Source organism: Ailuropoda melanoleuca, chromosome 3, assembly GCF_002007445.2.
Source record: "Ailuropoda melanoleuca isolate Jingjing chromosome 3, ASM200744v2, whole genome shotgun sequence".
NCBI classification, from domain to species: Eukaryota; Metazoa; Chordata; class Mammalia; order Carnivora; family Ursidae; genus Ailuropoda; species Ailuropoda melanoleuca.
In genome coordinates this window covers 38335271-38348518 of record NC_048220.1, presented here as the reverse complement: position 1 = coordinate 38348518, position 13248 = coordinate 38335271, and the positions used below count along the sequence as shown (strand labels likewise).

The following is a 13248-nucleotide window of genomic DNA, read 5'->3' as shown; positions in this document are numbered from 1 at the left end:
AATGATGACTAGGGGGACATGCACATGTGCTCTAAAAGACAGTGTAGGAAATACTCATTATGAAATTTATCACTGAAGAATCCTACCTGGGCTCAAACCTTGGCTCTAACATTTCCTGGCTGTGTGACTTTGGGGTGGTTTATTATTTTAAAATGCTGTGCCTCAGTTTTTTTCTAAAATGAAATGGAAAAAATAGTATCTAACTTGGAACATTTGTAAAAGAACAGAAGATATATCTGTAAAGCAGATATGTGAAGAACCTACCATAGCAGAGAGAATGATCTTTATTATTAATTATAAATGCTTTAGATGCATGTTGATTTTTTTCTCACCTTTTTGATGATCACCTTAATATCCTCAAAGCTGATGCTGCATTACTTCTTAAGGATTTTATTCATTTATTTTAGGGAGAGAGAGAGAGCAAGCAGGGGGAGGAGTAGAGGGGAAGGGAGAGGGATAGAATCTCGAACAGACTCTGGGCTGAGCACGGAGCTAAGGTGGGGCTCGATCCCACGACACCGATATCATGATCTGAACCAAAACCAAGAGTCAGACGCTCAACCAACTGAGCCACCTGGCACCCAGTGATGCTGCATTACTTCTAAGTGCCATTTGGCTCAAAAGAAGAGTTTAGATGCTGAATCCCACTGATTAGTGCATTTACTTACATTTTCTGATGCTATGAATTCTTTGGCAATTGCTATGGTATCCAACACACCCCAATATAGTAGCCACTAGTCACAAATATCTTCTTATATTTAAATTAATTAAATTATTAAATTAATTAAAATTATATAAATTAAAATTCAGTTCCTAGTCACACTGGCCACACTTCAAGGGCACAATAGCCACAGGTGGCCAGGAGCAACAGTATTGGACAGAGAGGTAAAGAGTACTGGCATACCTGCAGAAAATTCTATTGGGCGGTGCTAAGCTAGACAGTCTTTTTTTTTGTTCCATTTCCAATAAAATCTGATTAATAATTATCTTTCTCTTGGGGAAGGTGGCCAAGAGAGAACCCTAAGAAGACAGCAGAATGCCTGAAACAGTAAATAGTGCTCAACTTCATCTAAGGCAACATCGGCGGTTGAAGTAACGTGCCCTGTATATATAAAAAATTAAGGGAAAGGGGAAAAAGGAGATGGTGAGATACCATATTCTCTTTCTACAAATACTTAGTGCCAGTAAGAGAACACAATTATATGTATAAGAATAAGGACAAAAAGGAAACCTGTATGTATTAGTAAATTTAAAGGCAATATAAATTTTGTTGCATTTCACATTTATTAAAGATCAGCTTAAGCATTTGTCTTTTTAAGTTCATGTAACCACACCGATGTCCTCAATAATTACAACTTGGAATAAGTGCTGGTGAGCAAAACTGGACCACTGCAACAGGCAGATATTATGATTTTCCTTTCTGGCCCAGGCATCTATATGCTAAAGTAAACCTCCCCCAACACAAGCAGACAGCCAAGGACAAAAACAGGATTATAATTCTGGGACTGTAAGTTTGAACAATGATGTTTTGCTCTGATGACTTCTGAAGCCCCAGAAAGTCAGGAAACTGTTTCATATGGCACCCCCATTCCTGCAGACCTAGTCCTTTCACCAATTACTACAATCTCTCCCCCTTATGGAAGTGCTAAGTTCAGCCAGGCCTGTAAATGGCCTTTGTTAAGAAGATCTTTTATATGAACCAGCCCAGATGCGAGGTTCTGGGTTAAGAATGTTCAGCCAAGCCACAGTCAGAAAATAGACACAACAACTTTCCTAGAGCTGCCCATACTCAGCGTGACAGACTACCATATATCGCATCCCATCACTATAAGGTGGTATCCAACTGAGTCCTGTGGATCTCCAGGATACCTCACAAGAAAATGTGACCAACACCTACTATCTATCCCAAGACCTATTCCAAAAGTGGATTCCAAAACCTGCAGCAATATCAGCATCATCAATATATAGACTTTTTGAATATAGTTATAGAGATTTAGATGGAGAAAACCATACTGGGGTTTTCTCTGATATGAGAAATTGAAGATGTTTAATTTCAAGGGCTGATATACCTTGCAGTGTCGGCAGCAAAGAAGGTGGTGGGAGCACAGAAGGTGTCTAGGATGAAGGAGGACAAAGCTGGTAAACAGGTGTATCCAGAGCCTCTATAGGACTAATTGGAGAAGTTCCTTACATGCTATTCTTGGAGACAATTTTTTTTTACTATTGCTTGATTTATATACCCAGTAAGATTCACAATCAAAAGAAAAATGTGCACTGGGAGTTCATAGGTCTTTCTTTAAAATTCAGAATAATGAAATACATCCTGGCCCAGAGGATTGACAAACGTCCCTAATCTTACCGAAAATAGAGATAAAGTGGTTTGACAGCATATGAATGTCAAAGACACTTGTCTTCACTATGTCAATTTATTGACACTTCTAAATACTAAGTCATGTGAACATTTTCATAGTTTTCATGGAAAAATATAGCTGATATTTGAAAACATGAGTACACATGGAGTAACCTCCCAGAAAGTAGGTCAGATTTCATAAAAGATATATAAAAGATAACTCTTTAAAAAAAGATGACTCCTTAAATTGTATTAATCTTGAATTAACTAAAAAAATCAGGGAGTTGGAAAGAATCTTCAAGGTAGTCCAACTTTCTAATCATTCCAAGAGTCCCTTCTGCTGGCATCTCAGGTTAGCATTCTAGCCGGGCCCTTCACACAGAGTGACAAAAAGTTTACGAGGTTGTTAAGTACCACATTCCATTGCTGAACAACTGCAAATGTTTTAAATTTCTTTTTTTTAATAATAATATTTTTATTATATTATGTTAGTCACCATACAGTACATTCCTAGTTTTTGATGTAAAGTTCCATGATTCATTACTTGCGTATACCACCCAGTGCACCATGCAATATGTGCCCTCCTTAATACTCATTACCAGCCTATCCCATTCCCCCCGCCCTGAAGCCCTCAGTTTGTTTTCTTAAAGTTAAAACTTCCTTCTCTATGGATTCTGCCCATGTGTTCTAGATTCTGCCTTATAAATCAAGAGAGTTGATTCCTCTCCCATCTGAGAGAAATTCCGGTGACTGAAGGAACAAATCACAGCCCCATACACCTTCTTTCGCTTGGATGACGCCAACTGCCTTACCCGTTTCCCCACACAAGTCATGTCAGAAAAATCCCCCACATCCTGCTAGGTTAACTGACATCCCTCCAGATGTCAAAGTCCCATGTGTGGCTCCCAAAATTGGTCACAATATTCCAGATACAGTAGTGCAGAGTAAAATGAGACTATTATATTTTATCACAGCTCACTTAATTAAGTCTCCTCAAACGGTCAGGACATTTTTCACATTAACTGTAATAAACATAGGTCTCCCCTATCCCCATTCTATACTTGGGCAATTGATTTTTTTTAATGGAAATGCCAACCTTTGTATGTACCCTGTTACATTTCCTATTGTTTGTTTTGATTTACAATTCAATTCTGATCTGATAATTTTATGTTCTTTCATCAGAAACTTTGGTTATCCCTTCCAGATTTATGCCATTCTTACATTTGATCAGTAAAAATTTTACACATTCATTTAAGGCTCTGACCAAAATGCTAATCAGTTTATAGACAAATGGCAATACACCTTTTACCCCGTTGAATATATATAAATCTACAGATGAGACCTCTACAATATGTCATCAAGGAATTCGGCAAACTTAAAGCAAATCCTTAACCTCTGAGACTTGGTGCACTGGGAAACCACTGTGCCGTCCCATTAGGTGTGCTTTCATTCAACAGCAGGTGAGCAGATCCTGGATTTAATTGATGTGCCAATTTTAATTTTAATTCTAGTTTCCCCAGAAGTCCTACTGACTAGGGACCAAACAGATTACCTCTGACTAACACATGCAATCACAGACTACTTCAGAATTTTTGACATTTGTTTTTCAAAATAAACGGGAAAAGCAAATTACTTTCAGGGATCCCTCTGGGCACTTAAGAATCTGAACCACACAAAACCATTTTGTTGATCTCACGAGAAAAACAAAAAGAAGTGATTTTAAATGTACTACATCCCCACTACTACCAGTGATAACAGCCTGAGGGTCAATGAGAAGATGAACGAGGGCAAATTATCCAGAAAAGGACATGATATTCTTTGAAACAGGAAGGATGAAAGTGAGGATGGGGCATATGTATTGGAAGAACAGAAATACATCAAGTAGTTTCAAATCTTAATCATTGTTGCCTGGGAAAAAAAGAAAAATCATAATACAAAGAATCATTCCTGCGAGCTCTAAAGTCAACACTAAAATTTTAAAACCAATAAGGAAAATATGAATAGTTAGGATTCCCGAATGTCTGTCATCTGGCCCCCAGATCATTTCTCCTGGGGAAGGTCCTGGTCTGGGCAGTTGGTTGCCTCCCTGTTTGTCTCTCTGAATGGACCAGAATTGTGATGCTCTTTGCAGTCTCTGGCCAGCAATTTCTCCATGTATGTGTCTGCTGCTCTTGGCCCTGGAATGAGCCAGTGGAGAAGCAATAAAACACTGCTCATGCCGCTGTGGACACAACACCGCTGAGCTGAGAAGATGCTGTCCAGGAAACTGGAAGCAGCCAAGGCACTAGATCATTCAAACTCTAACCCTGGCTCTGAAGCAAAGGGCCTGGAAAAGTAGGGCAGCATTCAGAAACCGCCCTTGTCTCATTTCTTCGTGTCAGCAGGGAGTGAATTCCTCTTTCATGGGACTCATGGGAGAATGTATATGATGGTATGCCAAATGACAGTAACGCTTCCAAGATGCAAATCCCTGTATATTTTAAATGCATTACTTAAGCCACATCTTACAGTACTCCTTTCAGGCCATCTCTGGATCCCCATCTCCTGCATACTCTCTCATAGATGAGTAGAACTTTCAGCTTATGCATAGACAGTAAAATCACCACAATAACAGCCCTTATAGGCACTGTACTTCGTGCTTTCCATACATGATCACACCTGATCCTGTCACTGCCCCAGGATTTGGCTATCTATTAGTACCCCCATGTTAGCGAAACAGTATGCTCTGGGTGTATTTTGAAAGAGGTCCTTCTCCCTCCCCCTGCCAGAAGCATGAGGGGATTTTCTCTAACGCTCACTGTGAGAACTTGACAGGGGTCCAGAGGGTAAAAGTCACACAAGTGTGCCCTCCCCCAAACTGCACCCCCTGGAGCTTCAATCTCTTGGACTTGTCCACCCTGAGCCACCAGCCACTCATCAATTACAGTTCAGGTTTTCCTACCCCAGGACGGGTTCCCATGGGAGTTTCTGTTTCAGGAATTTGTGATTTTATCAGGTTATCGGTCTCTCCCACAGCATTTTTCTCTGTGAGGTCAATTCTCCGATGAATCTAAGAGTTGGTAATTTTCATTTTGTTTAGTTTTTTTCTTGTCTGAGGATGGGAGTAACCACTTCCAAGCTCCTTATGCACAGGAGCGGAAACCGGAAGTCATTACCTCCATTTTGAAGAAGAAATTAAGGTAAGGTATTTGAGAGGAAATTTAGGTAGAGGGGTCCTTGTTTTTCAATAGGTTATCTTGATTTCTCTCAGCACGTGTACTGAGCGCTCATTACCTAGACCAAATGTGTTCTTCAAGAGTTACAGATATATAGGGGGTTCAGCTAGTTCACTCTCCTCTTCACCAAACTAATAAGCCTCAAATTGCAACCACAAAGGAGAACATTAGAAGAAGCAAGGATACTTCCTCTCTTTGCTTCTAGAAAAAAAATCTATTCCTTTGTTGAAGAAAGGCATGATCTAATCTCGATATACTTTAAAATTCATTATAATGGTTTTTGAATCTTCCTGGAAATCTAGATGTATATAGAAAAATGAAGTGTATCAAACCATGTCAAAATGATTCTTACTAGTATGAAAGATACTGTTCTCCAGCCCACCCCAGAGTTCACTCCTGGTGTAGTTACAGAGGGTTCCCAGGGGGAGACAGAGCCTGTATGCAGACTGTGCAGCAGCACAGTAAAGGGGATGCCCAGGCCATGTGAGAGAAGAGTGTAAACAAGGTTATCTGGGAAGGGAACCACATGGTGCTCTCCAGACTGGTAGGATGTAATCCTGACAGCTGCAATGAAGCAGAGCCCTGGTCCCAGCAGCTCCTGCACATCCTCATGAATGCTGAAGCCAGAGGGTCATTAGTGCAGTCCTGCGATGCTGATGAGTACCCTAGCTACTAGTAATCCATGCTTTATAAATCACAGCATGAAGAAAGGTTGGAAAACAACATTCCACTTCTTTTCTAGCAGTTCTGAAATTATGTGCATGCAGATACATCTGTGAAAAAGAAAATTCTATATTCTTGGTGTGATGTGAATATGGGTAAAGAGCAATACTCGATGGTCAGGCTGCCTGAGAAGGAATCCCAGGGCTGCTACTTGTGTAAACTTGGTCAAGGTTTTTCATATTTTGTCATTTTTTAAATTATGCCAAGCTGTAATTTCCTCGCCTATAAAACAGGAGTTGCAGTAAGATCAACAAAATAAAATTGTTGGCATGTGCTAGATCCTTGAATAAAGCCATTCACTTTCTTCTCCAACTAACATTGATGCTACTCTCTGAAAATGGAAATGATCAATTTTATAGAATATGATTCCTCTCATTTCCTAACATTAAAGGGCAGGAGGTCTGACGCCCAACACTCCCACTCTGCAGAGTTTCATAATTACTGAGATAAACATCTTAGTCTTTCATTACAAATATTATGACATGGAACAAAGAGCACTCAGCAAAATACCTCTAGGATAGAAGCTGAGGCCTGTGTGCAGATAGAAATGTTCTGTGGTCTGGAGAGGCTGTGGGGAAGGGAATGTGGCCAATGGTCATATGCCCTGTGATATGACCTACCTTGTGACATTGTGGACACCCAGGAACTTCTAGAGAGTTACTAACCTCATGAAACTCTTGGGTATGAATGGACTTTTGTAGAAACCTGGAGAGAGCTGAGTTTCAGGTCTGGATTAATAAGGGGGCAGAATTCGAGTAATACATGGTAAGAAAAGCATGAGAAAGGATGCACCAAGAATACAAAGGAACTGTGGGAAACTCCTCTTATTTGGCCTTAGCATTGACTTTAGGTGAAGTTCAACCTAATTTCTGATACTAAATTTGGCAAATCATCAAAGTCCACAATACCATCATAAACACCAATACTATATCATACACTTCAAGGTTGCCAAGAGACTAGATCTTAATTCTTACCACCATATAAAAGAAATGACAATTTTACGACCTGATTATTCCACAGTGGTAATCATATTACAATATATAAATGTATCAAATCAACATGTTATATACTTTAAACTTTTGCAATGTTACATGTCAATTATACTTCAATAATAATAGATTTTTTTAAAGTCCACATTATTTCAAGGTGAGAACTCATTAAGAGACTTTCATATGTACATATAAAAATATATAAACATATATATATGAATAGTATCATGCATACAGTCTGGTTATCTTCATCCTTTCCCAAAAACCTTCTAAAACAGAGGCAAAGGTTTTCACTAAAGCGAAATTCCATATTGAAAAAGAGAAGTAGAAAAGAAAGAGCAACAAAAGTTTGGGGTTTGGAAGTGAATGACTAGAGGAAAGGGAATCTCAGGTCTGCATAAGAACTCTTAACCTACAGATGGCCTTGAGATTGCAGATGCCAGGTGTCTTGATTATGTGGTGTGGCTAGAGTGACCAACTCTCCTGGTTTCCCCAAGACTGAGGGATTTCATGGGACACTGAAGGGCTTTCAGTGCTAAAACCAGAAAGCTGAAATGGTTGGTCACCCTGACTAGGGCATGCAAACAGGAGGAATGGCTGAAAATCCAAGCCCCACATCCCTCTCTGACCCCACATGGCCAAGAAACGATCTTCCCTGTATACAACTCTTTAAAACAAAACTGAGATTAAGATATTTAAAAAATCAAGTATTCTTGACAACTATACTTCCTATACGCAGATGTCAATTTGTCAATTTATAAAAATAAAAGGGACTCTATCTTAGCCACAAAATGTAAAGACTCATTTAAAACTTTTCTCATGGACATGAATAACATATACATAAGTTTTTTCATCATTTCTTGTTAGCAAGAAATAGCAGACATGGTGTTCTCAAATACCTGCTCTCTCTAGTCGGATACATTTTTACTCAGGAATACAAAGGTAAATTCTCATAGAATACACTAGATCAGAGATTCCCAAAACTGGGGAAATGTACTGAATTCTACAGAATTAAAATATCCAATGGCATCTATAATTTTTAAGCATCCCATGTGGTTCTTTTGACCAGTCAGGTTTAGAATTCACTGGCTTAGCAAACGTCCACATGGAAGCCAGGGCAGGTGTGCATAGCCAGTGTGTCAGGGATACATGTAGGAGGAGACTGAGTGATCTGACATTTAGGCTGAGATCCCCAAGATGTGGAAAATGGGATCCTAGCACTCTCTACCAGTTGCTGTCTTCACCAGACACCCCTTCTGCCAACAGTGACAACAGAGCTCATCACCATATTGACTCTGCAAAGAAATCTATACTCTAGAATGCCCAGCCTGCTTAGATGAGCTGATTTCTGAAAAATGTGTTCATTATCTTAGCTCTGGTAAGATCCAGAACCTTCTAAGGGCCAATAATATAACTCACTGTGAGGTCTCCGTCAGGAGTATGAGGAGGCATGGCATCGTAAGAAACAGTAATTATGTTCTCAGAGCAAATGTGGCTCTGTTCTGTTCAGCTCTGTGGGAGCTGGCCTTGACTTTCTCCATCAGTCATTTTTAAAAATAACACACAATTGGACTTTACTTCTCCTCACTCCATAAGAAAGCACCTGACAGCTACAGGAGGCCAGTATCCAAATAGAAACCACAAAATAAAGAATATCCTTGTAAGAATACCTCTTCCTGAAAAGAAAAGAAAAATTAAACAGGATAGATACACCCAGTACTCTGCGGTATAATGAAAAGCCTCTCTTAAAAATACCTAATAAAATACTCTAAAAATTCCCGCTGCGGGAAAAAAGCCTAAATCTTAATATTAATATATGTATTACCTAAGGAATTTTTATCACTAAACATTTTTAAAACATTAAACATTTTTAAAATATTAAACACTGAAAAACATTCTCTTCAATAAGTGGTGCTGGGAAAATTGGACAGCAATATACAGAAGACTGAAACTGGGCCATTCCCTTACACCATACACAAAGATAAACTCAAAATGGATGAAAGACCTCAATGTGACACAGGAATCCATCAAAATCCTAGAGGAGAACATAGGCAGCAACCTCTTCGACATCAGCCACCGTAACTTCTTTCAAGACAAGTCTCCAAAGGCAAGTGAAACAAAAGCAAAAATGACCTTTTGGGACTTCATCAAGATAAAAAGCTTCTGTACAGCAAAGGAAACAGTCAACAAAACTAAGAGGCAGCCTACGNTTTAAATTATGCCAAGCTGTAATTTCCTCGCCTATAAAACAGGAGTTGCAGTAAGATCAACAAAATAAAATTGTTGGCATGTGCTAGATCCTTGAATAAAGCCATTCACTTTCTTCTCCAACTAACATTGATGCTACTCTCTGAAAATGGAAATGATCAATTTTATAGAATATGATTCCTCTCATTTCCTATCATTAAAGGGCAGGAGGTCTGACGCCCAACACTCCCACTCTGCAGAGTTTCATAATTACTGAGATAAACATCTTAGTCTTTCATTACAAATATTATGACATGGAACAAAGAGCACTCAGCAAAATACCTCTAGGATAGAAGCTGAGGCCTGTGTGCAGATAGAAATGTTCTGTGGTCTGGAGAGGCTGTGGGGAAGGGAATGTGGCCAATGGTCATATGCCCTGTGATATGACCTACCTTGTGACATTGTGGACACCCAGGAACTTCTAGAGAGTTACTAACCTCATGAAACTCTTGGGTATGAATGGACTTTTGTAGAAACCTGGAGAGAGCTGAGTTTCAGGTCTGGATTAATAAGGGGGCAGAATTCGAGTAATACATGGTAAGAAAAGCATGAGAAAGGATGCACCAAGAATACAAAGGAACTGTGGGAAACTCCTCTTATTTGGCCTTAGCATTGACTTTAGGTGAAGTTCAACCTAATTTCTGATACTAAATTTGGCAAATCATCAAAGTCCACAATACCATCATAAACACCAATACTATATCATACACTTCAAGGTTGCCAAGAGACTAGATCTTAATTCTTACCACCATATAAAAGAAATGACAATTTTACGACCTGATTATTCCACAGTGGTAATCATATTACAATATATAAATGTATCAAATCAACATGTTATATACTTTAAACTTTTGCAATGTTACATGTCAATTATACTTCAATAATAATAGATTTTTTTAAAGTCCACATTATTTCAAGGTGAGAACTCATTAAGAGACTTTCATATGTACATATAAAAATATATAAACATATATATATGAATAGTATCATGCATACAGTCTGGTTATCTTCATCCTTTCCCAAAAACCTTCTAAAACAGAGGCAAAGGTTTTCACTAAAGCGAAATTCCATATTGAAAAAGAGAAGTAGAAAAGAAAGAGCAACAAAAGTTTGGGGTTTGGAAGTGAATGACTAGAGGAAAGGGAATCTCAGGTCTGCATAAGAACTCTTAACCTACAGATGGCCTTGAGATTGCAGATGCCAGGTGTCTTGATTATGTGGTGTGGCTAGAGTGACCAACTCTCCTGGTTTCCCCAAGACTGAGGGATTTCATGGGACACTGAAGGGCTTTCAGTGCTAAAACCAGAAAGCTGAAATGGTTGGTCACCCTGACTAGGGCATGCAAACAGGAGGAATGGCTGAAAATCCAAGCCCCACATCCCTCTCTGACCCCACATGGCCAAGAAACGATCTTCCCTGTATACAACTCTTTAAAACAAAACTGAGATTAAGATATTTAAAAAATCAAGTATTCTTGACAACTATACTTCCTATACGCAGATGTCAATTTGTCAATTTATAAAAATAAAAGGGACTCTATCTTAGCCACAAAATGTAAAGACTCATTTAAAACTTTTCTCATGGACATGAATAACATATACATAAGTTTTTTCATCATTTCTTGTTAGCAAGAAATAGCAGACATGGTGTTCTCAAATACCTGCTCTCTCTAGTCGGATACATTTTTACTCAGGAATACAAAGGTAAATTCTCATAGAATACACTAGATCAGAGATTCCCAAAACTGGGGAAATGTACTGAATTCTACAGAATTAAAATATCCAATGGCATCTATAATTTTTAAGCATCCCATGTGGTTCTTTTGACCAGTCAGGTTTAGAATTCACTGGCTTAGCAAACGTCCACATGGAAGCCAGGGCAGGTGTGCATAGCCAGTGTGTCAGGGATACATGTAGGAGGAGACTGAGTGATCTGACATTTAGGCTGAGATCCCCAAGATGTGGAAAATGGGATCCTAGCACTCTCTACCAGTTGCTGTCTTCACCAGACACCCCTTCTGCCAACAGTGACAACAGAGCTCATCACCATATTGACTCTGCAAAGAAATCTATACTCTAGAATGCCCAGCCTGCTTAGATGAGCTGATTTCTGAAAAATGTGTTCATTATCTTAGCTCTGGTAAGATCCAGAACCTTCTAAGGGCCAATAATATAACTCACTGTGAGGTCTCCGTCAGGAGTATGAGGAGGCATGGCATCGTAAGAAACAGTAATTATGTTCTCAGAGCAAATGTGGCTCTGTTCTGTTCAGCTCTGTGGGAGCTGGCCTTGACTTTCTCCATCAGTCATTTTTAAAAATAACACACAATTGGACTTTACTTCTCCTCACTCCATAAGAAAGCACCTGACAGCTACAGGAGGCCAGTATCCAAATAGAAACCACAAAATAAAGAATATCCTTGTAAGAATACCTCTTCCTGAAAAGAAAAGAAAAATTAAACAGGATAGATACACCCAGTACTCTGCGGTATAATGAAAAGCCTCTCTTAAAAATACCTAATAAAATACTCTAAAAATTCCCGCTGCGGGAAAAAAGCCTAAATCTTAATATTAATATATGTATTACCTAAGGAATTTTTATCACTAAACATTTTTAAAACATTAAACATTTTTAAAATATTAAACACTGAAAAACATTCTCTTCAATAAGTGGTGCTGGGAAAATTGGACAGCAATATACAGAAGACTGAAACTGGGCCATTCCCTTACACCATACACAAAGATAAACTCAAAATGGATGAAAGACCTCAATGTGACACAGGAATCCATCAAAATCCTAGAGGAGAACATAGGCAGCAACCTCTTCGACATCAGCCACCGTAACTTCTTTCAAGACAAGTCTCCAAAGGCAAGTGAAACAAAAGCAAAAATGACCTTTTGGGACTTCATCAAGATAAAAAGCTTCTGTACAGCAAAGGAAACAGTCAACAAAACTAAGAGGCAGCCTACGGAATGGGAGAAGATATTTGCAAATGACATTACAGATAAAGGGCTGGTATCCAAGATCTATGAAGAACTTCTCAAACTCAGCACTTAAAAAACAAATAAACCAGTCAAAAAATGGGTAGAAGACATCAATAGACACTTCTCTAAAGAAGACATACAAATGGCTAACTGATACATGAAAACTGCTCAACATCATTAGCCATCAGGGAAATACAAATCAAAACCACAATGAGATACCACCTTACACCAGTTAGAATGGGAAAAATTAACAAAACAGGAAACAACAAAGTTGGCAAGGATGTGGAAAAAGGGGAACCCTCTTACACTGTTGGTGGGAATGCAAGCTGGTACAGCCACTCTGGAAAACAATATGGAGTTTCCTCAAAAAGTTAAGAATAGAGGTACTCTATGACCCAGCAATTGCACTATTAGGTATTTACCCCAAAGATACAGATGTAGTGAAGAGAAGGTGCACGTGCACCCCAATGTTCATAGCAGCAATGTTCACAATAGCCAAATTGTGGAAGGAGCCGAGATGCCCTTCAACAGATGAATGGATAAAGACGTGGTTCATATATACAGTGGAATATTACTCAGCCATCAGAAAGGATGGATACCCACCATTTGCACTGACATGGATGAAACTGAAGGGGGTTATGCTAAGTGAAATAAGTCAAGCAGAGAAAGACAATTATCATATGGTTTCACTTATATGTGGAACATAAGGAATAGCATGGAGGACATTAGGAGAAGGAAGG

General features: G+C 38.9%; 1 protein-coding gene across 1 annotated transcript in view; it reads right to left on the bottom strand.

The window, feature by feature from the left end:
- The window catches only part of RAB3C (RAB3C, member RAS oncogene family), a 289724-nt gene that overhangs the window by 263936 nt on the left and 12540 nt on the right, over window positions 1–13248 (bottom strand). The gene's annotated exons all lie outside the window — the stretch shown is intronic.